Below are 24,776 nucleotides of genomic sequence, written 5' to 3' on the forward strand. Positions count from 1 at the left end.
CCTAGGTGAGTTACATTGAGATTGAGGGGTCACTCTGGTCTCCCCTGGGTGTGTTACATTGACAAAGGGGGGGCAGTCTTCTCTTCCCTGGGTGAGTTACATTGACAGAGTGGGGTCAGTCTGCTCTTCCCTGTGTGTGTTACATTGACAGAATGGGGTCAGTCTGCTCTTCCCTGGGTGTGTTACATTGACAGAGTGAGGTCAGTCTGCTCTTCCCTGGGTGTGTTACAATGATAGAGTGGGGTCAGTCTGCTCTTCCCTGGGTGTGTTGCATTGACATAGTGGGGTCAGTCTGCTCTTCCCAGAATGTGTTACATTGACAGAGTTGGTCAGTCTGATCTTCCCTGGGTGTGTAACGTTGACAGAAAGGGGTCAGTCTGCTCTTCCCTGGGTGTTTTACATTGACAGAGTTGGGTGAGTCTGCTCTTCTCTGGGTGTGTTACATTGACAGTGTGGGGTCAGTCTACTCTTCCCTGTGTGTCTTACATTGACAGAGTGGGGTCAGTCTGCTCTTCCCTGGGTGTGTTACATTGACAGAGTCGGGTCAGTCTGCTCTTCCCTGGGTGGGTAACATTGACAGAGTGGGGTCAGTCTGCTCTTCCCTGGTTGTGTTACATTGACAGAGAGAACTCAGTCTGCTCTTCCCTGGGTGTGTTGCAATGGCAGAGTGTGGTCAGTCTGCTCTTCCCTGTGTATGTTATATTGACACAGTGGGGTCAGTCTGCTCTTCCCTGGGTGCGTGACATTGACAGAGTGCGGTCAGTCTTCTCTTCCCTGGGTGCGTGACATTGACAGAGTGGGGTCAGTCTGCTCTTCCCTGGGTGTGTTACATTGACAGAGTGGGGTCAGTCTGCTCTTCCCTGGGTGTGTTACATTGACAGATTGGGTTTAGTCTGCTCTTCCCTTGGTATGTTACATTGACCTAGCCAGTTCAATCTTCTGTTCCCTGGGTGTGTTACATTGACAGAGGGGGCTCAGTCTGCTCTTCCCTGGGTGTGTTACATTGACAGAGTGAGGTCAGTCTGCTCTTCCCTGGGTGTGTTACAATGACAGAGAGGGGTCAGTCTGCTCTTCCCTGGGTGTGTTACAATGACAGAGTTGGGTCAGTCTGCTCTTCCCAGAATGTGTTACATTGACAGAGTTGGGTCAGTCTGATCTTCCCTGGGTGTGAAACGTTGACAGAAAGGGGTCAGTCTGCTCTTCCCTGGGTGTTTTACATTGACAGAGTGGGGTCAGTCTGCTCTTCCCTGGGTGTGTTACATTGACAGAGTGGGGTCAGTCTGCTCTTCCCTGGGTGTGTTACATTGACAGAGTGAGGTCAGTCTGCTCTTCCCTGGGTGTGTTACATTGACAGAGTGGGGTCAGTCTACTCTTCACTGGGTGTCTTACATTGACAGAGTGGGGTCAGTCTGCTCTTCCCTGGGTGTGTTACATTGACAGAGTGGGGTCAGTCTGCTCTTCCCAGGGTGTGTTACATTGACAGAGTGGGGTCCGTCTGCTCTTCCCTGGGTGTGTTACATTGACAGAGTGGGGTCAGTCTAATCTTCCCTGCGTGTGTTACATTGACAGAGTGGGGTCAGTCTGCTCTTCCCAGGGTGTGTTACATTGACAGTGTGGGGTCAGTCTGTTCTTCCCTGGGTGTGTTTCATTGACAGAGTGGGGTCAGTCTACCCTTCCCTGGGCGTGTTACATTGACAGAGTGGGGTCAGTCTGCTCGTCCCTGGGTGTGTTACAGTGACAGAGTGGGGTCAGTCTGCTCTTCCCAAGGTGCATTAGATTGACAGATTGGGGTCAGTCTGCTCTTCCCTGGGTGGTTTACATTGACTGAGTGCGGTCAGTCTGCTCTTCCCAGCGTCTGTTACATTGACAGAGTGGGGTCAGTCTGCTCTTCCCTGGGTTTGTGACATTGACAGAGTGGGGTCAGTCTGCTCTTCCCTGGGTGTGTTACAGTGACAGAGTGGGGTCAGTCTGCTCTTCCCAGGGTGTGTTACATTGACAGATTGGGGTCAGTCCGCTCTTCCCAGTGTGTGTTACATTGACAGAGTGGGGTCAGTCTGCTCTTCCCTGGGTGTGTTACATTGACAGAGTGGGGTCAGTGTGCTCTTCCCAGAATGTGTTACATTGACAGAGTTGGTCAGTCTGATCTTCCCTGGGTGTGTAACGTTGACAGAAAGGGGTCAGTCTGCTCTTCCCTGGGTGTTTTACATTGACAGAGTGGGGTGAGTCTGCTCTTCCCTGGGTGTGTTACATTGACAGAGTGGGGTCAGTCTACTCTTCCCTGTGTGTCTTACATTGACAGAGTGGGGTCAGTCTGCTCTTCCCTGGGTGTGTTACATTGACAGAGTGGGGTCAGTCTGCTCTTCCCTGGGTTTGTTATCCTGACAGAGTGGGGTCAGTCTGCTCTTCCCTGGTTGTGTTACATTGACAGAGAGAACTCAGTCTGCTCTTCCCTGGGTGTGTTGCAATGGCAGAGTGTGGTCAGTCTGCTCTTCCCTGTGTATGTTATATTGACACAGTGGGGTCAGTCTGTTCTTCCTTGGGTGTGTTGAATTGACTGTGTTGGGTCAGTCTGCTCTTCCCTGGGTGTGTTACATTGACAGAGTGGCGTCAGTCTGTTCTTCCCTGGGAGTGTTACAGTGACAGTGTGGTGTCAGTCTGCTCTCCCCTGTGTGTGTTCCATTGACAGAGTGGGGTCAGTCTGCTCTTCCCTGGGTGTGTTAAATTGACAAAGTGGGGTCAGTCTGTTCTTCCCTTGGTGTGTTACATTGACAGAGTGGTATCTGTCTGCTCTTCCCTGGGTGTGTTACATTGACAGAGTGGGGTCAGTCTGTTCTCCCATTGTGTGTTACATTGACAGAGTGGGGTCAGTCTGCTCTTCCCTGGGTGTGTTACAATGACAGAGTGGGGTCAATGTGCACTTCACTGGGTGGGTTACATTGACAGAGTGGGGTAAGTCTGCAGTTCACTGTGTGAGTAACTTTGCAGAAGAGGTCATTCTGCTCTTCTCTGGGTGTGTTAATTGACAGAGTGAGATCAGTCTGCTCTTTCCTGGGTTTGTTACATTGAAAGAGTGGGGTCAGTCTGCTCATCCCTGGGTGTGTTACATTGACAGAGTGGGGTCAGTCTGATCTTCCCTGGTTGTGTTACATTGACAGAGTGGGGTCAGTCTTCTCTTCCCTGGGTGTGTTACATTGACAGATTGGGGTCAGTCTGCTCTTCCCAAATTTGTTACATTGACACAGTGGGGTCAGTCTGTTCTTCCCTGGGTGTGTTACATTGACAGAGTGGGGTCAGTCTGCTCTTCCCTGGGTGTGTTACATTGACAGAGTGGGGTCAGTCTGCTCTTCCCTGGCTGTGTTACATTGACAGAGTGGGGTGAGTCTGCTCTTCCCTGGGTGTGTTACATTGACAGATTGGGGTCAGTCTGCTCTTCCCTGGGTTTGTTACATTGACAGAGTGGGGTCAGTCTGCCCTTCCCTCGGTGTGTTCCATTGATAGAGTGGGGTCAGTCTGTTCTCCCAGGGTTTGTTACATTGACAGAGTGGGGTCAGTCTGTTCTTCCCTGGGTGTCATACATTGACAGAGTGGGGCTAGTCTGCTCTTTTATGGGTGGTTAAAATTGACAGAGTTGGGTAAGTCTGCTATTCCCTGGGTGTGTTACATTGACAGAGTGGGGTCAGTCTGCTCTTCCCTGGGGGGGTTACATTGACAGAGTGGAGTCAGTCTGTTCTTCCCTGGGTGTGTTACATTGACAGAGTGGGGTCAGTCTGCTCTTCCCTGGGTGTGTTACATTGACTGAGTGGGGTCAGTCTGTTCTTCTCTGGGTGTATTACATTGACAGAGTGGGGTCAGTCTGTTCTTCCCTGGGTGTGTTACATTGATTGAGTGGGTTCAGTCTGCTCTTCCCTGGGTGTGTTACATTGACAGAGTGGGGTCAGTCTGTTCTCCCAGGGTTTGTTACATTGCAAGAGTGGGGGTCAGTCTGCTCTTCCCAGGGTGTGTGACATTGACAGAGTGAGGTCAGTCTGCTCTTCCCTGGGTGAGTTACATTGACAGGGTTGGTTCAGTCTGCTCTCCCCTGGGTGTGATACATTGACAGAGTGGGGTCAGACTGCTATTCCCTGAGTATGTTACATTGACAGAGTGGGGTGTGTCTGCTCTTCCCAGGGTGTGTTACATTGACAGGGTGGGGTCAGTCTGCTCTTCCCTGGGTGTGTTACATTGACAGGGTGGGTTCAGTCTGCTCTTCCCTGGGCGTGTTACATTGACAGAGTGGGGTCAGTCTGCTCTTCCCTGGGTGTGTTACATTGACAGGGTGGGGTCAGTCTGCTCTTCCCTGGGTGTGTTACATTGACAGAGTGGGTTCAGTCTGCACTTCCCCGAGTGTGTTACTTTGACAGAGTGGGGACAGTCTGCTGTTCCCTGGGTGTGTTACATTGACAGAGTGAGGTCTGTCTGCTCTTCCCTGAGTGTGTTACTTTGACAGAGTGGGGACAGTCTGCTCTTCCCTGAGTGTGTTACTTTGACAGAGTGGGGTCAGTCTGCTCTTCCCGAGGTGAGTTACATTGAGATAGAGGGGTCAGTCTGGTCTCCCCTGGGTGTGTTACATTGACAAAGGGGGGGCAATCTTCTCTTCCCTGGGTGAGTTACATTGACAGAGTGGGGTCAGTCTGCTCTTCCCTGTGTGTGTTACATTGACAGAATGGGGTCAGTCTGCTCTTCCCTGGGTGTGTTACATTGACAGAGTGAGGTCAGTCTGCTCTTCCCTGGGTGTGTTACAATGATAGAGTGGGGTCAGTCTGCTCTTCCCTGGGTGTGTTGCATTGACAGAGTGAGGTCAGTCTGCTCTTCCCTGGGTTTGTTACATTGACAGAGTTGGGTCAGTGTGCTCTTCCCAGGGCGTGTCACATTGACAGAGTGGGGACAGTCTGCTCTTTTATGGGTGGGTTACATTGACAGAGTGGGGTCAGTCTGCTCATCCCCAAGTTTGTACATTGACACAGTGGGGTCAGTCTGTTCTTCCCTGGGTGTGTTACATTGACAGAGTGGGGTCAGTCTGCTCTTCCCTGGCTGTGTTTCATTGACAGAGTGGGGTCAGTCTGCTCTTCCCTGCGTGTGTTACATTGACAGAGTGGGGTCAGTCTGCTCTTCCCTGGGTGTGTTATATTGACAGTGTGGGGTCAGTCTGCTCTTCCCTGGGTGTGTTACATTGACAGAGTGGGGTCAATCTGCTCTTCCCTGGGTGGGTAACATTGACAGAGTGTGGTCAGTCTGCTCTTCCCAGGGCGTGTCACATTGACAGAGTGGGGCCAGTCTGCTCTTTTATGGGTGGGTTACATTGACAGAGTGGGATCAGTCTGCTCTTCCCTGTGTGTGTTACATTGACAGAATGGGGTCAGTCTGCTCTTCCCTGGTGTGTTACATTGACAGAGTGAGGTCAGTCTGCTCTTCCCTGGGTGTGTAACAATGATAGAGTGGGGTCAGTCTGCTCTTCCCTGGGTGTGTTGCATTGACAGAGTGGGGTCAGTCTGCTCTTCCCTGGGTTTGTTATCCTGACAGAGTGGGGTCAGTCTGCTCTTCCCTGGATGTGTTACATTGACAGATAGAACTCAGTCTGCTCTTCCCTGGGTGTGTTGCAATGGCACTGTGTGGTCAGTCTGCTCTTCCCTGTGTATGTTATATTGACACTGTGGGGTCAGTCTGCTCTTCCCTGGGTGCGTGACATTGACAGAGTGGGGTCAGTCTCTCTTCCCTGGGTGTGTTATCCTGACAGAGTGGGGTCAGTCTGCTCTTCCCTGGGTGCGTTACATTGACAGAACAGGGTCCGTCTGCCTTTCCCTGGGTGTGTTACATTGACAGAGTGAGGTCAGTCTGCTCTTCCCAGGGCGTGTCACATTGACAGAGTGGGTTCAATCTGCTCTTCCCTGGGTGGGTAACATTGAAAGAGTGTGGTCAGTCTGCTCTTCCCAGGGCGTGTCACATTGACAGAGTGGGGCCAGTCTGCTCTTTTATGGGTGGGTTACATTGACAGAGTTGGGTAAGTCTGCTATTCCCTGGGTGTGTTACATTGACAGAGTGGGGTCAGTCTGCTCTTCCCTGGGTGTGTTACATTGACTGAGTGGGGTCAGTCTGTTCTTCCCTGGGTGTATTACATTGACAGAGTGGGGTCAGTCTGTTCTTCCCTGGGTGTGTTACATTGATTGAGTGGGTTCAGTCTGCTCTTCCCTGGGTGTGTTACATTGACAGAGTGGGGTCAGTCTGTTCTCCCAGGGTTTGTTACATTGCAAGAGTGGGGTCAGTCTGCTCTTCTCTTGCTGTGTTACAATGACAGAGTGGGGTCAGTGTGCACTTCCCTGTGTGTGTTACATTGACAGAGTGGGGGTCAGTCTGCTCTTCCCAGGGTGTGTTACAATGACAGAGAGGGGTCAGTCTGCTCTTCCCTGGGTGTGTTACAATGACAGAGTTGGGTCAGTCTGCTCTTCCCAGAATGTGTTACATTGACAGAGTTGGGTCAGTCTGATCTTCCCTGGGTGTGAAACGTTGACAGAAAGGGGTCAGTCTGCTCTTCCCTGGGTGTTTTACATTGACAGAGTGGGGTCAGTCTGCTCTTCCCTGGGTGTGTTACATTGACAGAGTGGGGTCAGTCTGCTCTTCCCTGGGTGTGTTACATTGACAGAGTGAGGTCAGTCTGCTCTTCCCTGGGTGTGTTACATTGACAGGGTGGGGTCAGTCTACTCTTCACTGGGTGTCTTACATTGACAGAGTGGGGTCAGTCTGCTCTTCCCTGGGTGTGTTACATTGACAGAGTGGGGTCAGTCTGCTCTTCCCAGGGTGTGTTACATTGACAGAGTGGGGTCCGTCTGCTCTTCCCTGGGTGTGTTACATTGACAGAGTGGGGTCAGTCTAATCTTCCCTGCGTGTGTTACATTGACAGAGTGGGGTCAGTCTGCTCTTCCCAGGGTGTGTTACATTGACAGTGTGGGGTCAGTCTGTTCTTCCCTGGGTGTGTTTCATTGACAGAGTGGGGTCAGTCTACCCTTCCCTGGGCGTGTTACATTGACAGAGTGGGGTCAGTCTGCTCGTCCCTGGGTGTGTTACAGTGACAGAGTGGGGTCAGTCTGCTCTTCCCAAGGTGCATTAGATTGACAGATTGGGGTCAGTCTGCTCTTCCCTGGGTGGTTTACATTGACTGAGTGCGGTCAGTCTGCTCTTCCCAGCGTCTGTTACATTGACAGAGTGGGGTCAGTCTGCTCTTCCCTGGGTTTGTGACATTGACAGAGTGGGGTCAGTCTGCTCTTCCCTGGGTGTGTTACAGTGACAGAGTGGGGTCAGTCTGCTCTTCCCAGGGTGTGTTACATTGACAGATTGGGGTCAGTCCGCTCTTCCCAGTGTGTGTTACATTGACAGAGTGGGGTCAGTCTGCTCTTCCCTGGGTGTGTTACATTGACAGAGTGGGGTCAGTGTGCTCTTCCCAGAATGTGTTACATTGACAGAGTTGGTCAGTCTGATCTTCCCTGGGTGTGTAACGTTGACAGAAAGGGGTCAGTCTGCTCTTCCCTGGGTGTTTTACATTGACAGAGTGGGGTGAGTCTGCTCTTCCCTGGGTGTGTTACATTGACAGAGTGGGGTCAGTCTACTCTTCCCTGTGTGTCTTACATTGACAGAGTGGGGTCAGTCTGCTCTTCCCTGGGTGTGTTACATTGACAGAGTGGGGTCAGTCTGCTCTTCCCTGGGTTTGTTATCCTGACAGAGTGGGGTCAGTCTGCTCTTCCCTGGTTGTGTTACATTGACAGAGAGAACTCAGTCTGCTCTTCCCTGGGTGTGTTGCAATGGCAGAGTGTGGTCAGTCTGCTCTTCCCTGTGTATGTTATATTGACACAGTGGGGTCAGTCTGTTCTTCCTTGGGTGTGTTGAATTGACTGTGTTGGGTCAGTCTGCTCTTCCCTGGGTGTGTTACATTGACAGAGTGGCGTCAGTCTGTTCTTCCCTGGGAGTGTTACAGTGACAGTGTGGTGTCAGTCTGCTCTCCCCTGTGTGTGTTCCATTGACAGAGTGGGGTCAGTCTGCTCTTCCCTGGGTGTGTTAAATTGACAAAGTGGGGTCAGTCTGTTCTTCCCTTGGTGTGTTACATTGACAGAGTGGTATCTGTCTGCTCTTCCCTGGGTGTGTTACATTGACAGAGTGGGGTCAGTCTGTTCTCCCATTGTGTGTTACATTGACAGAGTGGGGTCAGTCTGCTCTTCCCTGGGTGTGTTACAATGACAGAGTGGGGTCAATGTGCACTTCACTGGGTGGGTTACATTGACAGAGTGGGGTAAGTCTGCAGTTCACTGTGTGAGTAACTTTGCAGAAGAGGTCATTCTGCTCTTCTCTGGGTGTGTTAATTGACAGAGTGAGGTCAGTCTGCTCTTTCCTGGGTTTGTTACATTGACAGAGTGGGGTCAGTCTGCTCATCCCTGGGTGTGTTACATTGACAGAGTGGGGTCAGTCTGATCTTCCCTGGTTGTGTTACATTGACAGAGTGGGGTCAGTCTTCTCTTCCCTGGGTGTGTTACATTGACAGATTGGGGTCAGTCTGCTCTTCCCAAATTTGTTACATTGACACAGTGGGGTCAGTCTGTTCTTCCCTGGGTGTGTTACATTGACAGAGTGGGGTCAGTCTGCTCTTCCCTGGGTGTGTTACATTGACAGAGTGGGGTCAGTCTGCTCTTCCCTGGCTGTGTTACATTGACAGAGTGGGGTGAGTCTGCTCTTCCCTGGGTGTGTTACATTGACAGATTGGGGTCAGTCTGCTCTTCCCTGGGTGTGTTACATTGACAGAGTGGGGTCAGTCTGCCCTTCCCTCGGTGTGTTCCATTGATAGAGTGGGGTCAGTCTGTTCTCCCAGGGTTTGTTACATTGACAGTGTGGGGTCAGTCTGTTCTTCCCTGGGTGTCTTACATTGACAGAGTGGGGCAAGTCTGCTCTTTTATGGGTGGTTAAAATTGACAGAGTTGGGTAAGTCTGCTATTCCCTGGGTGTGTTACATTGACAGAGTGGGGTCAGTCTGCTCTTCCCTGGGGGGGTTACATTGACAGAGTGGAGTCAGTCTGTTCTTCCCTGGGTGTGTTACATTGACAGAGTGGGGTCAGTCTGCTCTTCCCTGGGTGTGTTACATTGACTGAGTGGGGTCAGTCTGTTCTTCTCTGGGTGTATTACATTGACAGAGTGGGGTCAGTCTGTTCTTCCCTGGGTGTGTTACATTGATTGAGTGGGTTCAGTCTGCTCTTCCCTGGGTGTGTTACATTGACAGAGTGGGGTCAGTCTGTTCTCCCAGGGTTTGTTACATTGCAAGAGTGGGGGTCAGTCTGCTCTTCCCAGGGTGTGTGACATTGACAGAGTGAGGTCAGTCTGCTCTTCCCTGGGTGAGTTACATTGACAGGGTTGGTTCAGTCTGCTCTCCCCTGGGTGTGATACATTGACAGAGTGGGGTCAGACTGCTATTCCCTGAGTATGTTACATTGACAGAGTGGGGTGTGTCTGCTCTTCCCAGGGTGTGTTACATTGACAGGGTGGGGTCAGTCTGCTCTTCCCTGGGTGTGTTACATTGACAGGGTGGGTTCAGTCTGCTCTTCCCTGGGCGTGTTACATTGACAGAGTGGGGTCAGTCTGCTCTTCCCTGGGTGTGTTACATTGACAGGGTGGGGTCAGTCTGCTCTTCCCTGGGTGTGTTACATTGACAGAGTGGGTTCAGTCTGCACTTACCCGAGTGTGTTACTTTGACAGAGTGGGGACAGTCTGCTGTTCCCTGGGTGTGTTACATTGACAGAGTGAGGTCTGTCTGCTCTTCCCTGAGTGTGTTACTTTGACAGAGTGGGGACAGTCTGCTCTTCCCTGAGTGTGTTACTTTGACAGAGTGGGGTCAGTCTGCTCTTCCCGAGGTGAGTTACATTGAGATAGAGGGGTCAGTCTGGTCTCCCCTGGGTGTGTTACATTGACAAAGGGGGGGCAATCTTCTCTTCCCTGGGTGAGTTACATTGACAGAGTGGGGTCAGTCTGCTCTTCCCTGTGTGTGTTACATTGACAGAATGGGGTCAGTCTGCTCTTCCCTGGGTGTGTTACATTGACAGAGTGAGGTCAGTCTGCTCTTCCCTGGGTGTGTTACAATGATAGAGTGGGGTCAGTCTGCTCTTCCCTGGGTGTGTTGCATTGACAGAGTGAGGTCAGTCTGCTCTTCCCTGGGTTTGTTACATTGACAGAGTTGGGTCAGTGTGCTCTTCCCAGGGCGTGTCACATTGACAGAGTGGGGACAGTCTGCTCTTTTATGGGTGGGTTACATTGACAGAGTGGGGTCAGTCTGCTCATCCCCAAGTTTGTACATTGACACAGTGGGGTCAGTCTGTTCTTCCCTGGGTGTGTTACATTGACAGAGTGGGGTCAGTCTGCTCTTCCCGGGCTGTGTTTCATTGACAGAGTGGGGTCAGTCTGCTCTTCCCTGGGTGTGTTACATTGACAGAGTGGGGTCAGTCTGCTCTTCCCTGGGTGTGTTATATTGACAGAGTGGGGTCAGTCTGCTCTTCCCTGGGTGTGTTACATTGACAGAGTGGGGTCAATCTGCTCTTCCCTGGGTGGGTAACATTGACAGAGTGGGGTCAGTCTGCTCTTCCCTGGCTGTGTTCCATTGACAGAGTGTGGTCAGTCTGCTCTTCCCAGCGCGTGTCACATTGACAGAGTGGGGCCAGTCTGCTCTTTTATGGGTGGGTTACATTGACAGAGTGGGATCAGTCTGCTCTTCCCTGTGTGTGTTACATTGACAGAATGGGGTCAGTCTGCTCTTCCCTGGTGTGTTACATTGACAGAGTGAGGTCAGTCTGCTCTTCCCTGGGTGTGTAACAATGATAGAGTGGGGTCAGTCTGCTCTTCCCTGGGTGTGTTGCATTGACAGAGTGGGGTCAGTCTGCTCTTCCCTGGGTTTGTTATCCTGACAGAGTGGGGTCAGTCTGCTCTTCCCTGGATGTGTTACATTGACAGATAGAACTCAGTCTGCTCTTCCCTGGGTGTGTTGCAATGGCAGAGTGTGGTCAGTCTGCTCTTCCCTGTGTATGTTATATTGACACTGTGGGGTCAGTCTGCTCTTCCCTGGGTGCGTGACATTGACAGAGTGGGGTCAGTCTCTCTTCCCTGGGTGTGTTATCCTGACAGAGTGGGGTCAGTCTGCTCTTCCCTGGGTGCGTTACATTGACAGAACAGGGTCCGTCTGCCTTTCCCTGGGTGTGTTACATTGACAGAGTGGGGTTAGTCTGCTCTTCCCTGGGTGTGTTACATTGACAGAGTGAGGTCAGTCTGCTCTTCCCAGGGCGTGTCACATTGACAGAGTGGGTTCAATCTGCTCTTCCCTGGGTGGGTAACATTGAAAGAGTGTGGTCAGTCTGCTCTTCCCAGGGCGTGTCACATTGACAGAGTGGGGCCAGTCTGCTCTTTTATGGGTGGGTTACATTGACAGAGTTGGGTAAGTCTGCTATTCCCTGGGTGTGTTACATTGACAGAGTGGAGTCAGTCTGTTCTTCCTTGGGTGTGTTACATTGACAGAGTGGGGTCAGTCTGCTCTTCCCTGGGTGTGTTACATTGACTGAGTGGGGTCAGTCTGTTCTTCCCTGGGTGTATTACATTGACAGAGTGGGGTAAGTCTGTTCTTCCCTGGGTGTGTTACATTGATTGAGTGGGTTCAGTCTGCTCTTCCCTGGGTGTGTTACATTGACAGAGTGGGGTCAGTCTGTTCTCCCAGGGTTTGTTACATTGCAAGAGTGGGGTCAGTCTGCTCTTCCCTTGCTGTGTTACAATGACAGAGTGGGGTCAGTGTGCACTTCCCTGTGTGTGTTACATTGACAGAGTGGGGGTCAGTCTGCTCTTCCCAGGGTGTGTGACATTGACAGAGTGAGGTCAGTCTGCTCTTCCCTGGGTGAGTTACATTGACAGGGTTGGTTTAGTCTGCTCTCCCCTGGGTGTGATACATTGACAGAGTGGGGTCAGACTGCTATTCCCTGAGTATGTTACATTGACTGAGTGGGGAGTGTCTGCTCTTCCCAGGGTGTGTTACATTGACAGGGTGGGGTCAGTCTGCTCTTCCCTGGGTGTGTTACATTGACAGAGTGGGGTCAGTCTGCTCTTCCCTGGGTGTGTTAAATTGACAGGGTGGGGTCAGTCTGCTCTTCCCTGGGTGTGTTACATTGACAGAGTGGGGTCAGTCTGCACTTCCCCGAGTGTGTTACTTTGACAGAGTGGGGACAGTCTGCTGTTCCCTGGGTGTGTTACATTGACAGAGTGAGGTCAGTCTGCTCTTCCCTGAGTGTGTTACTTTGACAGAGTGGGGATAGTCTGCTCTTCCCTGAGTGTGTTACTTTGACAGAGTGGGGTCAGTCTGCTCTTCCCTAGGTGAGTTACATTGAGATTGAGGGGTCACTCTGGTCTCCCCTGGGTGTGTTACATTGACAAAGGGGGGGCAGTCTTCTCTTCCCTGGGTGAGTTACATTGACAGAGTGGGGTCAGTCTGCTCTTCCCTGTGTGTGTTACATTGACAGAATGGGGTCAGTCTGCTCTTCCCTGGGTGTGTTACATTGACAGAGTGAGGTCAGTCTGCTCTTCCCTGGGTGTGTTACAATGATAGAGTGGGGTCAGTCTGCTCTTCCCTGAGTGTGTTGCATTGACACAGTGGGGTCAGTCTGCTCTTCCCAGAATGTGTTACATTGACAGAGTTGGTCAGTCTGATCTTCCCTGGGTGTGTAACGTTGACAGAAAGGGGTCAGTCTGCTCTTCCCTGGGTGTTTTACATTGACAGAGTTGGGTGAGTCTGCTCTTCTCTGGGTGTGTTACATTGACAGTGTGGGGTCAGTCTACTCTTCCCTGTGTGTCTTACATTGACAGAGTGGGGTCAGTCTGCTCTTCCCTGGGTGTGTTACATTGACAGAGTCGGGTCAGTCTGCTCTTCCCTGGGTGGGTAACATTGACAGAGTGGGGTCAGTCTGCTCTTCCCTGGTTGTGTTACATTGACAGAGAGAACTCAGTCTGCTCTTCCCTGGGTGTGTTGCAATGGCAGAGTGTGGTCAGTCTGCTCTTCCCTGTGTATGTTATATTGACACAGTGGGGTCAGTCTGCTCTTCCCTGGGTGCGTGACATTGACAGAGTGCGGTCAGTCTTCTCTTCCCTGGGTGCGTGACATTGACAGAGTGGGGTCAATCTGCTCTTCCCTGGGTGTGTTACATTGACAGAGTGGGGTCAGTCTGCTCTTCCCTGGGTGTGTTACATTGACAGATTGGGTTTAGTCTGCTCTTCCCTTGGTATGTTACATTGACCTAGCCAGTTCAATCTTCTGTTCCCTGGGTGTGTTACATTGACAGAGGGGGCTCAGTCTGCTCTTCCCTGGGTGTGTTACATTGACAGAGTGAGGTCAGTCTGCTCTTCCCTGGGTGTGTTACAATGACAGAGAGGGGTCAGTCTGCTCTTCCCTGGGTGTGTTACAATGCCAGAGTTGGGTCAGTCTGCTCTTCCCAGAATGTGTTACATTGACAGAGTTGGGTCAGTCTGATCTTCCCTGGGTGTGAAACGTTGACAGAAAGGGGTCAGTCTGCTCTTCCCTGGGTGTTTTACATTGACAGAGTGGGGTCAGTCTGCTCTTCCCTGGGTGTGTTACATTGACAGAGTGGGGTAGTCTGCTCTTCCCTGGGTGTGTTACATTGACAGAGTGAGGTCAGTCTGCTCTTCCCTGGGTGTGTTACATTGACAGAGTGGGGTCAGTCTACTCTTCACTGGGTGTCTTACATTGACAGAGTGGGGTCAGTCTGCTCTTCCCTGGGTGTGTTACATTGACAGAGTGGGGTCAGTCTGCTCTTCCCAGGGTGTGTTACATTGACAGAGTGGGGTCCGTCTGCTCTTCCCTGGGTGTGTTACATTGACAGAGTGGGGTCAGTCTAATCTTCCCTGCGTGTGTTACATTGACAGAGTGGGGTCAGTCTGCTCTTCCCAGGGTGTGTTACATTGACAGTGTGGGGTCAGTCTGTTCTTCCCTGGGTGTGTTTCATTGACAGAGTGGGGTCAGTCTACCCTTCCCTGGGCGTGTTGCATTGACAGAGTGGGGTCAGTCTGCTCGTCCCTGGGTGTGTTACAGTGACAGAGTGGGGTCAGTCTGCTCTTCCCAAGGTGCATTAGATTGACAGATTGGGGTCAGTCTGCTCTTCCCTGGGTGGTTTACATTGACTGAGTGCGGTCAGTCTGCTCTTCCCAGCGTCTGTTACATTGACAGAGTGGGGTCAGTGTGCTCTTCCCTGGGTTTGTGACATTGACAGAGTGGGGTCAGTCTGCTCTTCCCTGGGTGTGTTACAGTGACAGAGTGGGGTCAGTCTGCTCTTCCCAGGGTGTGTTACATTGACAGATTGGGGTCAGTCCGCTCTTCCCAGTGTGTGTTACATTGACAGAGTGGGGTCAGTCTGCTCTTCCCTGGGTGTGTTACATTGACAGAGTGGGGTCAGTGTGCTCTTCCCAGAATGTGTTACATTGACAGAGTTGGTCAGTCTGATCTTCCCTGGGTGTGTAACGTTGACAGAAAGGGGTCAGTCTGCTCTTCCCTGGGTGTTTTACATTGACAGAGTGGGGTGAGTCTGCTCTTCCCTGGGTGTGTTACATTGACAGAGTGGGGTCAGTCTACTCTTCCCTGTGTGTCTTACATTGACAGAGTGGGGTCAGTCTGCTCTTCCCTGGGTGTGTTACATTGACAGAGTGGGGTCAGTCTGCTCTTCCCTGGGTTTGTTATCCTGACAGAGTGGGGTCAGTCTGCTCTTCCCTGGTTGTGTTACATTGACAGAGAGAACTCAGTCTGCTCTTCCCTGGGTGTGTTGCAATGGCAGAGTGTGGTCAGTCTGCTCTTCCCTGTGTATGTTATATTGACACAGTGGGGTCAGTCTGTTCTTCCTTGGGTGTGTTGAATTGACTGTGTTGGGTCAGTCTGCTCTTCCCTGGGTGTGTTACATTGACAGAGTGGCGTCAGTCTGTTCTTCCCTGGGAGTGTTACAGTGACAGTGTGGTGTCAGTCTGCTCTCCCCTGTGTGTGTTCCATTGACATAGTGGGGTCAGTCTGCTCTTCCCTGGGTGTGTTAAATTGACAAAGTGGGGTCAGTCTGTTCTTCCCTTGGTGTGTTACATTGACAGAGTGGTATCTGTCTGCTCTTCCCTGGGTGTGTTACATTGACAGAGTGTGGTCAGTCTGTTCTCCCATTGTGTGTTACATTGACAGAGTGGGGTCAGTCTGCTCTTCCCTGGGTGTGTTACAATGACAGAGTGAGGTCAATGTGCACTTCACTGGGTGGGTTACATTGACAGAGTGGGGTAAGTCTGCAGTTCACTGTGTGAGTAACTTTGCAGAAGAGGTCATTCTGCTCTTCTCTGGGTGTGTTAATTGACAGAGTGAGGTCAGTCTGCTCTTTCCTGGGTTTGTTACATTGACAGAGTGGGGTCAGTCTGCTCATCCCTGGGTGTGTTACATTGACAGAGTGGGGTCAGTCTGATCTTCCCTGGTTGTGTTAGATTGACAGAGTGGGGTCAGTCTTCTCTTCCCTGGGTGTGTTACATTGACAGATTGGGGTCAGTCTGCTCTTCCCAAATTTGTTACATTGACACAGTGGGGTCAGTCTGTTCTTCCCTGGGTGTGTTACATTGACAGAGTGGGGTCAGTCTGCTCTTCCCTGGGTGTGTTACATTGACAGAGTGGGGTCAGTCTGCTCTTCCCTGGCTGTGTTACATTGACAGAGTGGGGTGAGTCTGCTCTTCCCTGGGTGTGTTACATTGACAGATTGGGGTCAGTCTGCTCTTCCCTGGGTGTGTTACATTGACAGAGTGGGGTCAGTCTGCTCTTCCCTGGGTGGGTAACATTGACAGAGTGGGGTCAGTCTGCTCTTCCCTGGGTGGGTAACATTGACAGAGTGGGGTCAGTCTGCCCTTCCCTCGGTGTGTTCCATTGATAGAGTGGGGTCAGTCTGTTCTCCCAGGGTTTGTTACATTGACAGAGTGGGGTCAGTCTGTTCTTCCCTGGGTGTCTTACATTGACAGAGTGGGGCCAGTCTGCTCTTTTATGGGTGGGTTACATTGACAGAGTTGGGTAAGTCTGCTATTCCCTGGGTGTGTTACATTGACAGAGTGGGGTCAGTCTGCTCTTCCCTGGGGGGGTTACATTGACAGAGTGGAGTCAGTCTGTTCTTCCCTGGGTGTGTTACATTGACAGAGTGGGGTCAGTCTGCTCTTCCCTGGGTGTGTTACATTGACTGAGTGGGGTCAGTCTGTTCTTCTCTGGGTGTATTACATTGACAGAGTGGGGTCAGTCTGTTCTTCCCTGGGTGTGTTACATTGATTGAGTGGGTTCAGTCTGCTCTTCCCTGGGTGTGTTACATTGACAGAGTGGGGTCAGTCTGTTCTCCCAGGGTTTGTTACATTGCAAGAGTGGGGGTCAGTCTGCTCTTCCCAGGGTGTGTGACATTGACAGAGTGAGGTCAGTCTGCTCTTCCCTGGGTGAGTTACATTGACAGGGTTGGTTCAGTCTGCTCTCCCCTGGGTGTGATACATTGACAGAGTGGGGTCAGACTGCTATTCCCTGAGTATGTTACATTGACAGAGTGGGGTGTGTCTGCTCTTCCCAGGGTGTGTTACATTGACAGGGTGGGGTCAGTCTGCTCTTCCCTGGGTGTGTTACATTGACAGGGTGGGTTCAGTCTGCTCTTCCCTGGGCGTGTTACATTGACAGAGTGGGGTCAGTCTGCTCTTCCCTGGGTGTGTTACATTGACAGGGTGGGGTCAGTCTGCTCATTCCCTGGGTGTGTTACATTGACAGAGTGGGTTCAGTCTGCACTTCCCCGAGTGTGTTACTTTGACAGAGTGGGGACAGTCTGCTGTTCCCTGGGTGTGTTACATTGACAGAGTGAGGTCTGTCTGCTCTTCCCTGAGTGTGTTACTTTGACAGAGTGGGGACAGTCTGCTCTTCCCTGAGTGTGTTACTTTGACAGAGTGGGGTCAGTCTGCTCTTCCCGAGGTGAGTTACATTGAGATAGAGGGGTCAGTCTGGTCTCCCCTGGGTGTGTTACATTGACAAAGGCGGGGCAATCTTCTCTTCCCTGGGTGAGTTACATTGACAGAGTGGGGTCAGTCTGCTCTTCCCTGTGTGTGTTACATTGACAGAATGGGGTCAGTCTGCTCTTCCCTGGGTGTGTTACATTGACAGAGTGAGGTCAGTCTGCTCTTCCCTGGGTGTGTTACAATGATAGAGTGGGGTCAGTCTGCTCTTCCCTGGGTGTGTTGCATTGACAGAGTGGGGTCAGTCTGCTCTTCCCAGAATGTGTTACATTGACAGAGTTGGGTCAGTCTGATCTTCCCTGGGTGTGTAACGTTGACAGAAAGGGGTCAGTCTGCTCTTCCCTCGGTGTTTTACATTGACAGAGTGGGGTGAGTCTGCTCTTCCCTGGGTGTGTTACATTGACAGAGTGGGGTCAGTCTACTCTTCCCTGTGTGTCTTACATTTACAGAGTGGGGTCAGTCTGCTCTTCCCTGGGTGTGTTACATTGACAGAGTGGGGTCAGTCTGCTCTTCCCTGGGTGTGTTATCCTGACAGAGTGGGGTCAGTCTGCTCTTCCCTGGGTGCGTTACATTGACAGAACAGGGTCCGTCTGCCTTTTCCTGCGTGTGTTACATTGACAGAGTGGGGTTAGTCTGCTCTTCCCTGGGTGTTTTACATTGACAGAGTGAGTTCAGTCTGCTCTTCCCTGGGAGTGTTACAATGACAGAGTGGGGTCAGTCTGCTCTTCCCTGAGTGTGTTACTTTGACAGAGTGGGGACAGTCTGCTCTTCCCTGAGTGTGTTACTTTGACAGAGTGGGGTCAGTCTGCTCTTCCCTGGGTGTGTTACATTGACAGAGTGGGGTCAGTCTGCTCTTCCATGGGTGTGTTATACTGACAGAGTGGGGTCAGTATGCTCTTCCCTGGGTGTGTTACATTGACAGAACAGGGTCCGTCTGACTTTCCCTGGGTGTGTTACATTGACAGAGTGAGGTCAGTCTGCTCTTCCCTGGGTGTGTTACAATGACAGAGTGGGGTCAGTCTGCTCTTCCCTGGGTGTGTTACATTGACAGAGTGGGGTCAGTCTGCTCTTCCCTGGGTGTGTTACATTGACAGAGTTGGGTCAGTCTGATGTTCCCTGGGTGTATAACGTTGAGAGACAGGCGTCAGTCTGCTCTTCCCTGGTTGTGTTACATTGACAGAGAGAACTCAGTCTGCTCTTCCCTGGGTGTGTTGCAATGGCAGAGTGTGGTCAGTCTGCTCTTCCCTGTGTATGTTATATTGACACTGTGGGGTCAGTCTGCTCTTCCCTGAGTGCGTGACATTGACAGAGTGCGGTCAGTCTGCTCTTCCCTGGGTATGTTACATTGACCTAGCCAGTTCAATCTTCTGTTCCCTGGGTGTGTTACATTGACAGAGGGGGCTCAGTCTGCTCTTCCCTGGGTGTGTTACATTGACAGAGTGAGGTCAGTCTGCTCTTCCCTGGGTGTGTTACAATGACAGAGAGGGGTCAGTCTGCTCTTCCCTGGGTGTGTTACAATGACAGAGTTGGGTCAGTCTGCTCTCCCAGAATGTGTTACATTGACAGAGTTGGGTCAGTCTGATCTTCCCTGGGTGTGAAACGTTGACAGAAAGGGGTCAGTCTGCTCTTCCCTGGGTGTTTTACATTGACAGAGTGGGGTCAGTCTGCTCTTCCCTGGGTGTGTTACATTGACAGAGTGGGGTCAGTCTGCTCTTCCCTGGGTGTGTTACATTGACAGAGTGGGGTCAGTCTGCTCTTCCCTGGGTGTGTTACATTGACAGAGTGGGGTCAGTCTGCTCTTCCCTGGGAGGGTTACATTGACAGAGTGGGGTCAGTCTGCTCTTCCCTGGGTGTGTTACATTGACAGAGTGGGTTCAGTCTGCCCTTCCCTCGGTGTGTTCCATTGACAGAGTGGTGTCAGTCTGTTCTCCCAGGGTTTGTTACATTGACAGAGTGGGGTCAGTCTGTTCTTCCCTGGGTGTCTCACATTGACAGAGTGGGGCCAGTCTGCTCTTTTATGGGTGGGTTACATTGACAGAGTTGGGTAAGTCTGCTATTCCCTGGGTGTGTTACATTGACAGAGTGGGGTCAGTCTGCTCTTCCCTGGGGGGGTTACATTGACAGAGTGGAGTCAGTCTGTTCTTCCCTGGGTGTGTTACATTGACAGAGTGGGGTCAGTCTGCTCTTCCCTGGGTGTGTTACATTGACTGAGTGGGGTCAGTCTGTTCTTCTCTGGGTGTATTACATTGACAGAGTGGGGTCAGTCTGTTCTTCCCTGGGTGTGTTACATTGATTGAGTGGGTTCAGTCTGCTCTTCCCTGGGTGTGTTACATTGACAGAGTGGGGTCAGTCTGTTCTCCCAGGGTTTGTTACATTGCAAGAGTGGGGGTCAGTCTGCTCTTCCCAGGGTGCGTGACATTGACAGAGTGAGATCAGTCTGCTCTTCCCTGGGTGAGTTACATTGACAGGGTTGGTTCAGTCTGCTCTCCCCTGGGTGTGATACATTGACAGAGTGGGGTCAGACTGCTATTCCCTGAGTATGTTACATTGACAGAGTGGGGTGTGTCTGCTCTTCCCAGGGTGTGTTACATTGACAGGGTGGGGTCAGTCTGCTCTTCCCTGGGTGTGTTACATTGACAGGGTGGGTTCAGTCTGCTCTTCCCTGGGCGTGTTACATTGACAGAGTGGGGTCAGTCTGCTCTTCCCTGGGTGTGTTACATTGACAGGGTGGGGTCAGTCTGCTCTTCCCTGGGTGTGTTACATTGACAGAGTGGGTTCAGTCTGCACTTCCCCGAATGTGTTACTTTGACAGAGTGGGGACAGTCTGCTGTTCCCTGGGTGTGTTACATTGACAGAGTGAGGTCTGTCTGCTCTTCCCTGAGTGTGTGACTTTGACAGAGTGGGGACAGTCTGCTCTTCCCTGAGTGTGTTACTTTGACAGAGTGGGGTCAGTCTGCTCTTCCCTAGGTGAGTTACATTGAGATAGAGGGGTCAGTCTGGTCTCCCCTGGGTGTGTTACATTGACAAAGGGGGGCAATGTTCTCTTCCCTGGGTGAGTTACATTGACACAGTGGGGTCAGTCTGCTCTTCCCTGCGTGTGTTACATTGACAGAGAGAGGTCAGTCTGCTCTTCCCTGGGTGTGTAACAATGATAGAGTGGGGTCAGTCTGCTCTTCCCTGGGTGTGTTGCATTGACAGAGTGGGGTCAGTCTGCTCTTCCCAGAATTTGTTACATTGACAGAGTTGGGTTAGTCTGATCTTCCCTGGGTGTGTAACGTTGACAGAAAGGGGTCAGTCTGCTCTTCCCTGGTTGTTTTACATTGACAGAGTGGGGTGAGTCTGCTCTTCCCTGGGTGTGTTACATTGACAGAGTGGGGTCAGTCTACTCTTCTCTGTGTGTCTTACATTGACAGAGTGGGGTCAGTCTGCTCTTCCCTGGGTGTGTTACATTGACAGAGTGGGGTCAGTCTGCTCTTCCCTGGGTGTGTTATCCTGACAGAGTGGGGTCAGTCTGCTCTTCCCTGGGTGCGTTACATTGACAGAACAGGGTCCGTCTGCCTTTCCCTGGGTGTGTTACATTGACAGTGTGGGGTTAGTCTGCTCTTCCCTGGGTGTGTTACATTGACAGAGTGAGGTCAGTCTGCTCTTCCCAGGGCGTGTCACATTGACAGAGTGGGGTCAATCTGCTCTTCCCTGGGTGGGTAACATTGACAGAGTGTGGTCAGTCTGCTCTTCCCAGGGCGTGTCACATTGGCAGAGTGGGGCCAGTCTGCTCTTTTATGGGTGGGTTACATTGACAGAGTTGGGTAAGTCTGCTCTTCCCTGGGTGTGTTACATTGACAGAGTGGGGTCAGCCTGCTCTTCCCTGGGGGGGTTACGTTGACAGAGTGGAGTCAGTCTGTTCTTCCCTGGTGTGTTACATTGACAGAGTGGGGTCAGTCTGCTATTCCCTGGGTGTGTTACATTGACAGAGTGGGGTCAGTCTGCTCTTCCCTGGGTGTGTTACATTGACTGAGTGGGGTCAGTCTGTTCTTCCCTGTGTGTATTACATTGACAGAGTGGGGTCAGTCTGTTCTTCCCTGGGTGTGTTACATTGATTGAGTGGGTTCAGTCTGCACTTCCCAGGGTGTGTTACATTGACAGAGTGGGGTCAGTCTGTTCTCCCAGGGTTTGTTACATTGCAAGAGTGGGGTCAGTCTGCTCTTCCCTTGCTGTGTTACAATGACAGAGTGGGGTCAGTGTGCACTTCCCTGTGTGTGTTACATTGACAGAGTGGGGGTCAGTCTGCTCTTCCCAGGGTGTGTGACATTGACAGAGTGAGGTCAGTCTGCTCTTCCCTGGGTGAATTACATTGACAGGGTTGGTTCAGTCTGCTCTCCCCTGGGTGTGATACATTGAAAGAGTGGGGTCAGACTGCTATTCCCTGAGTATGTAACATTGACAGAGTGGGGTGTGTCTGCTCTTCCCAGGGTGTGTTACATTGACAGGGTGGGGTCAGTCTGCTCTTCCCTGGGTTTGTTACATTGACAGAGTGGGGTCAGTCTGCTCTTCCCTGGGTGTGTTACATTGACAGGGTGGGGTCAGTCTGCTCTTCCCTGGGTGTGTTACATTGACAGAGTGGGGTCAGTCTGCACTTCCTCGAGTGTGTTACTTTGACAGAGTGGGGACAGTCTGCTCTTCCCTGAGTGTGTTACTTTGACAGAGTGGGGTCAGTCTGCTCTTCCCGAGGTGAGTTACATTGAGATAGAGGGGTCAGTCTGGTCTCCCCAGGGTGTTTTACATTGATAAAGGGGGGGCAATCTTCTCTTCCCTGGGTGAGTTACATTGACAGAGTGGGGTCAGTCTGCTCTTCCCTGTGTGTGTTACATTGACAGAATGGGGTCAGTCTGCTCTTCCCTGGGTGTGTTACATTGACAGAGTGAGGTCAGTCTGCTCTTCCCTGGGTGTGTTACAATGATAGAGTGGGGTCAGTCTGCTCTTCCCTGGGTGTGTTGCATTGACAGAGTGGGGTCAGTCTGCTCTTCCCAGAATGTGTTACATTGTCAGAGTTGGGTCAGTCTGATCTTCCCTGGGTGTGTAACGTTGACAGAAAGGGGTCAGTCTGCTCTTCCCTCTTTTCTTTTACATTGACAGAGTGGGGTGAGTCTGCTCTTCCCTGGGTGTGTTACATTGACAGAGTGGGGTCAGTCTACTCTTCCCTGTGTGTCTTACATTGACAGAATGGGGTCAGTCTGCTCTTCCCTGGGTGTGTTACATTGACAGAGTGGGGTCAGTCTGCTCTTCCCTGGGTGTGTTATCCTGACAGAGTGGGGTCAGTCTGCTCTTCCCTGGGTGCGTTACATTGACAGAACAGGGTCCGTCTGCCTTTTCCTGCGTGTGTTACATTGACAGAGTGGGGTTAGTCTGCTCTTCCCTGGGTGTGTTCCATTGACAGAGTGAGGTCAGTCTGCTCTTCCCTGGGAGTTTTACAATGACAGAGTGGGGTCAATCTGCTCTTCCCTGAGTGTGTTACTTTGACAGAGTGGGGTCAGTCTGCTCTTCCCTGGGTGTGTTACATTGACAGAGTGGGGTCAGTCTGCTCTTCCATCGGTGTGTTATACTGACAGAGTGGGGTCAGTATGCTCTTCCCTGGGTCTGTTACATTGACAGAACAGGGTCCGTCTGCCTTTCCCTGGGTGTGTTACATTGACAGAGTGAGGTCAGTCTGCTCTTCCCTGGGTGTGTTACAATGACAGAGTGGGGTCAGTCTGCTCTTCCCTGGGTGTGTTACATTGACAGAGTGGGGTCAGTCTGCTCTTCCCTGGGTGTGTTACATTGACAGAGTTGGGTCAGTCTGATGTTCCCTGGGTGTATAACGTTGAGAGACAGGCGTCAGTCTGCTCTTCCCTGGTTGTGTTACATTGACAGAGAGAACTCAGTCTGACTTTCCCTGGGTGTGTTGCAATGGCAGAGTGTGGTCAGTCTGCTCTTCCCTGTGTATGTTATATTGACACTGTGGGGTCAGTCTGCTCTTCCCTGGGTGCGTGACATTGACAGAGTGCGGTCAGTCTGCTCTTCCCTGGGTATGTTACATTGACCTAGCCAGTTCAATCTTCTGTTCCCTGGGTGTGTTACATTGACAGAGGGGGCTCAGTCTGCTCTTCCCTGGGTGTGTTACATTGACAGAGTGAGGTCAGTCTGCTCTTCCCTGGGTGCGTTACAATGACAGAGAGGAGTCAGTCTGCTCTTCCCTGGGTGTGTTTCAATGACAGAGTTGGGTCAGTCTGTTCTTCCCAGAATGTGTTACATTGACAGAGTTGGGTCAGTCTGATCTTCCCTGGGTGTGAAACGTTGACAGAAAGGGGTCAGTCTGCTCTTCCCTGGGTGTTTTACATTGACAGAGTGGGGTCAGTCTGCTCTTCCCTGGGTGTGTTACATTGACAGAGTGGGGTCAGTCTGCTCTTCCCTGGGTTTGTTACATTGACAGAATGGGGTCAGTCTGCTCTTCCCTGGGTGTGTTACAGTGACAGAGTGAGGTCAGTCTGCTCTCCCCTGGGTGTGTTACATTGACAGAGTGGGGTCAGTCTGCTCTTCCCAGGGTGTGTTACATTGACAGAGTGGGGTCAGTCTGCTCTTCCCTGGGTGTGTTACATTGACAGAGTGCGGTCAGTGTGCTCTTCCCTCGGTGTTTTACATTGACAGAGTGGGGTCAGTCTGCTCTTCCCTGGGTGTGTTACATTGACAGAGTGAGGTCAGTCTGCTCTACCCTGGTTGTATTACATTGACAGATTGGGGTCAGTCTGCTCTTCCCAGGGTGTGTTACATTGACAGAGTGGGGTCAGTCTGCTCTTCCCTCGGTGTTTTACATTGACAGAGTGGGGTCAGTCAGCTCTTCCCTCGGTGTTTTACATTGACAGAGTGGGGTCAGTCTGCTCTTCCCTGGGTGTGTTACATTGACAGAGTGAGGTCAGTCTGCTCTACCCTGGGTGTATTACATTGACAGATTGGGGTCAGTCTACTCTTCCCTGGGTGTCTTACATTGACAGAGTGGGGTCAGTCTGCTCTTCCCTGGGTGTGTTACATTGACAGAGTGGGGTCAGTCTGCTCTTTCCTGGGTGTGTTACATTGACAGAGTGGGGTCAGTCTGCTCTTTTATAGGTGGGTTCCATTGACACAGTGGGGTCAGTCTGTTTTTCAATGGGTGTGTTACATTGACAGATTGGGGTCAGTCTGCTCTTTCCTGGGTGTGTTACATTGACAGAGTGGGGTCAGTCTGCTCTTTTATGGGTGGGTTACATTGACAGAGTGGGGTCAGTCTGCTCTTCCCTGGGTGTGTTACATTGACAGAGTGGGGTCAGTCTGCTCTTCCCTGGGAGGGTTACATTGACAGAGTGGGGTCAGTCTTCTCTTCCCTGGGTGTGTTACATTGACTGATTGGGGTCAGTCTGCTCTTCCCTTGGTGTGTTACAATGACAGAGTGGGGTCAGTGCGCACTTCCCTGGGTGTGTTACATTGACAGAGTGGGGTCAGTCTGCTCTTCCCAGGGCGTGTCACATTGATAGAGTGGGGTCAGTCTGCTCTTTTATGGGTGGGTTACATTGACTGAGTGGGGTCAGTCTGCTCTTCCCTGGGTGTTTTACATTGACAGAGTGGGGTCAGTCTGTTCTTCCCTGGGGGTGTTACATTGACTGAGTGGGTTCAGTCTGCTC

This window comes from Chiloscyllium punctatum, chromosome 31 (genome assembly GCF_047496795.1).
Source record: "Chiloscyllium punctatum isolate Juve2018m chromosome 31, sChiPun1.3, whole genome shotgun sequence".
In the NCBI taxonomy this organism is placed as follows: Eukaryota; Metazoa; Chordata; class Chondrichthyes; order Orectolobiformes; family Hemiscylliidae; genus Chiloscyllium; species Chiloscyllium punctatum.